This window comes from Pezoporus occidentalis, unplaced genomic scaffold, assembly GCF_034315485.1.
Source record: "Pezoporus occidentalis ecotype Australia unplaced genomic scaffold, CSIRO_AGI_Poc_V1 ctg188, whole genome shotgun sequence".
NCBI classification, from domain to species: domain Eukaryota; kingdom Metazoa; phylum Chordata; class Aves; order Psittaciformes; family Psittacidae; genus Pezoporus; species Pezoporus occidentalis.
In genome coordinates this window covers 1,198,159-1,202,832 of record NW_026913726.1, presented here as the reverse complement: position 1 = coordinate 1,202,832, position 4,674 = coordinate 1,198,159, and the positions used below count along the sequence as shown (strand labels likewise).

General features: G+C 49.3%; 1 long non-coding RNA gene across 1 annotated transcript; it reads right to left on the bottom strand.

Moving 5' to 3' along the window:
• Positions 1–403: 403 nt before the first annotated feature.
• Positions 404–4,674, bottom strand: LOC134162373 (uncharacterized). The gene is made up of 2 exons (XR_009964304.1): positions 4,560–4,674; positions 404–633 (listed from the first exon to the last, which is right to left on the bottom strand). It is a non-coding gene; the product is annotated as an uncharacterized LOC134162373 (long non-coding RNA).

The following is a 4,674-nucleotide window of genomic DNA, read 5'->3' as shown; positions in this document are numbered from 1 at the left end:
AGTAGGGGAAACATTTCAACACCAGTTGGATTTAGCTTTACATTGACTTTCCAAACTTCTGCATTCTGGTTACTTTTGGAAAGTTCAGAGGCAGGAGCTTTTTAAACCTCAAATTCCTACAGTAAGCACTCTGGAAAAGGGAGGAAAAAAGAAAGGGAAAAGAGAAATAAGGAGACGTTAACTCGAGCTGCAGGTACGTGAGCACGCAGCAGCACAGCCATCCCCATCACAACTTCCCATCGCTTCTCAGTCCCAGTTTGTTTCTCGTGTTATGGAGCTACGTGCCTCTGGTTAGGCAAGCCAGGAGCTCCTCCAGAGTGAATTAGTCATGTTGAAGGAGGTTTAGGAGCATGGGAACAGCAACATCACATGAAGAGCTGGGAACAAGAGCTAAAGAGACCACTGTTGAAATGTTTATGTATTTTGTAAAGACATAAATATTTGGATCATAGCAAAAGGCCCTGCTTGGCATGGGCAGGCAGAGAGCCTTTTACCTGATGACTTGGCTCCGGTTCCAAAGACATTTCTTTTGGCAGCCTCTCCTCTCCACAGCCCAGGGCCCATGAATTATCCCTGCTCCATGCTCACAAAGCTGTTCTGGTACCATATGGTGAACCCAAGCGAAAAGGCACGCTGCAGAGAGAAAGACAAGAGGAGGAGAGCAAATTGCTACCAGGTGTAGCTTTAGTCTGACTCACATTCAAAGGCTGGGTTGCTTAAAGTGCAACTCAGACGAGCGCTTTGTCCTGTCTCTGCACAGCTCAGGCTGAGGAACCGATCTGGCTGGGAGGTGATTTTTTGCTGGAGCAGGGATGTAGAGTTTTGGGTTTTTTCCAGCTGGATTGATTTCCCATCCGGTTCATCCAGAGGCCATGCAAATTCTTGTACAAGTGGTTTTGTGGGGTGAACTGGAGGAGGAATTCAGCCATGGTAAAAATAAACAGGGGGATGGTGGGTGTTTGTTATTTTAGTGCTTCTAACCTAATTCCCAGTGTGCTACATGAATAGATCTGCTGATACTATAGAATCCCAGCCTGGTTTGTGTTGCAAGGGACCTCAAAGCTCCTCCAGCTCCAACCCCTGCCACGGGCAGGGACCCCTTCCACTAGAGCAGCTTGCTCCAAGCCCCTGTGTCCAACCTGGCCTTGAACACTGCCAGGGATGGGGCAGCCACAGCTTCTCTGGGCACCCTGTGCCAGCGCCTCAGCACCCTCACAGGGAAGAGCTTCTGCCTAAGAGCTCAGCTCAGTCTCCCCTCGGGCAGGTTAAAGCCATTCCCCTTGGCCTGTCCCTAGGGGCCCTTGTGAGAAGTCTCTTCTGCCCCTGGAGGACCAGTTTGTTGATTTACAACAAACCCCCATGTACTGTGGAACACGTACACAGGGGAAGCTTTCCTCCTGTTCCTCATCTGCTGTTTGCAGGTCTTCTTGGACTGAAAATGTAACCTCATAAAGCAAAGGCAGAGCCAGCCATCATTTCCTCTCAGGGGGCACAAGACGCTGCTATGTGTATCAAAGAACGCAAAGGATTCTTCTGTTCTCCATTCAATCAAGTGGCTTTGCTTCTCCTACACATGCTTGAAGATAAAATCCAGTGGGAACTTTGCAGAATGACTGGGGCAGGATGTGTTCTGAGCCAGCAGGAAGCAGACACTGTGTAGGTTTACCATGGAATGGCTATTTCTAGCAACTCTCTCTCGCAGGTATCGATCACAGTCTAATGTTGGGAATAACATTCCCATCTGGAGGTCTGGCTGTAACTGCTATTTCTATGGGTGTAGCAACTTCTTTTGGATTCAGTTGTATTAGAAAACAGCAGGCAAGCTTCCTAAAATGATTTGCAAAGACATTTGTAGTGTCAAGTTATAGCCTTGTAATGTTTCTGAGGGTTTGTTACTGCCTAATAAGTGTCAGGTTGATTAGAACTGCCTACAAGTGTGCAATGAGAAGTGCTGCTGTGCAGCAGGAAGCAAGAATTGCTCATGGACCACAACTCCATTTGACAGAGAGATGGAAAAGTCACAGAAATACGGATTTCTTCTTGTATAATGACATCTCTAATGCATTTGGTGTTTCTGTGCAGGTATATTCACTGGTGATGCTGTATGGCTCAGCTCGGTGCCTGTCACAGCTCATTAGATCTCAGATCAAAGTTAGCACTGATCTTTAACCCAAAGCTCTTCAATGTGTGCAAAAGAAATAGGAATAAGGGAAATTCATTTTCTTACTTGCATTTTTAAGGCTTATGACCATTTAGTGACTGAAGGCTTCATCTTCTGAGCCTGCTATCAATACCTGTCTCAGTCAACAGGAAGAAGGAAAATGAATGTTTTACAGTGGATATTCATCATCTTTAAAGGAGACCTGTCATTAAGAAAGACCCCTGTCAAAATAGCTGACATTTAAGGTACTTAAGATACATTATTCATGAAACTTGCACAAGGAAATGGATATAATAAGCCAAAAGAGGTCTGTTAGACAGACAAGGGGAAGTAGGAACCCTCCCAGTCCATTTGCACTGTTACTTGAGTTTCTGTGGTTGTTCTGAGCTCCCCAACCTGCACCAGCATCCGAGTGAAATCACTGTTCCCTAACCTGTTGACTGTTCAGACTTGGAACATGGTGGGAGGCTCAGGGTGAAGTTACAGGAGACGGAGCGAGCTGATCTGGTAGCTCTGTGATCCCTAAAGGGGGAGGAACTGATCCTCCCACTCCCAGTGATGCATTCCTGAAGCTTATCATGTGCCGGCTCCAGTGCTTGTTGGGCCCCTCCAACTGCTAACCAGGCAGAAAGCACACTCTTTATCTTGCAAAGCTCAGAGTTTTTGCCAGACAGGGAGTTAAATCAGCGCACCAAAAGGTCTAATCATTGTTGTGCTTTGAATAATAGAGTGGAAGTGGAAGCATAAGGCTTGGACTAAAGGAAAGGTATTAAAAAGAGGGACCACAACCTCCTCCTTTTAGGTTGCTCACCAAATCGCACACGAAGTCTTTGTACACTTGTGATCCATGGAAAGAAAACCCTGTGAAATTTAACAACAAACAGCCCACAGTCCAAGGAGCACAGCTACTCTGGCAGCAAGGAGCAGTCAGCACTGCAGGGAGGGTAAAGGCCTTTCAACCAAATACTTCATAAACGGGGGCTCAGATCCTGAGTTGGGTGCCTGGTAAGACAACTGCAGGCACAGCTCCAGGGTGGAAACGTTCTGTAAGCAGTCCTGGGGAGGTTAGGAGGAAATAGAACTGCTCCTGCCTCAGAGCAGATTTTGTCAAAGGCTAAACTCCACGTCTTCACCCTCTCTGCCTTTGTGCTTTGGCAAAGAACAGGGACCATGACTTTAAAGTAGCTCTGTGACACCTATATGCTGTGCAGCACGAGGACGGAGGGGATCCTGCCCCTCTGCTGCTCTCTGGGGAGACCCCCCCCGCAGCCCTGATCCAGCTCTGGGGCAGCAGCACAAGAGGGACGTGGAGCTGTTGGAGCGAGGCCAGAGGAGGCCATGGAGATGCTGCGAGGGCTGGAGCAGCTCTGCTCTGGAGCCAGGCTGAGAGAGCTGGGCTGGGGCAGCCTGGAGAAGAGAAGGCTCCTGAAGGGGAGACCTGAGAGCAGCTCCAGCGCCTGAAGGGGATAACAAGAAGGTGGAGATGAGCTTTAAGCCAGTTTAACCCAAAGCATTCCACGGCTCTAGGAATACTGCAGAACTTTCCAGGTCCCTCTGCTCCTATCTCCTTGTACAGCCAGGACTGAGCACAGGACTGGTACAACCCCCCTACATGAGATTTATTCAACTGAGAAAGCTTCTGGTACAATTGGTATTCTCCAGTGGTGGTTTCCACCCAATTCAAAAGGACCCACACGAACCCAGCTGGTTTTGATTACCAGGATGCCTTGTTTGTGCCGGAGGTCTGAAACCTCCATCCTCCCCTGCCGTAGGGAATCAGTGCCGAGAGGAAGGGCAGGTCCTGAGCACACCCATGGTGGGCAGCCACGGGGCTGTGTGGGAGATGGGTGCAGCCTCGGGCCTCCAGCGATGCGGAGCAGTGAAAACGCTCTCACAGCAGAAAGAACCTTTAGGAGAAACCGAGGAGAAGGAAAAGGCACAAGAAGCACTTTAACAACGCGGGGATCTCTGACTGATCCCAAATATCCTCCCACAGCAGCTCCCATAACTCACACCACGGGTTGCAGGGCGGTGACCTGACCACTGCTGCCTGCAGACTGCCTGAGCAGCCAGACCAATCTGCACTACATCTATTTTCACCGTTTCTTATCAAAACCCTGACCTGACCCTAACCTTACCAGCCATATAAAGCCTGCTGCTGCCAGGGAGTGATCGCTGCTGGCATTTATACTGCCACAATTACATCCAGGGCTGTGGAGGGCTCAGTTGTCCTTTCGAGACAGACCAGATCGAGGAGTGGTATGTCTAGTACCTCGTGGCAGGATAAATCCGGGAGGCTCTATGACTCAGGAATGACTCACTGCTCCTCCTCTCTTTCGTCCAGACCCTTGGGGGCGTTCTAATTGATTGTGGCTCTGTATCGGCAGTAAATTATTACCCCAGCTCGGCTACCCTGTGCAGATGGGAGCCAGACACGTTCTGCTCCTTGCTCGACACGCAGGAGGGGTAAAAAGGTGAGCAGACACGTTGTACGACTGCACACTGAGAACTGG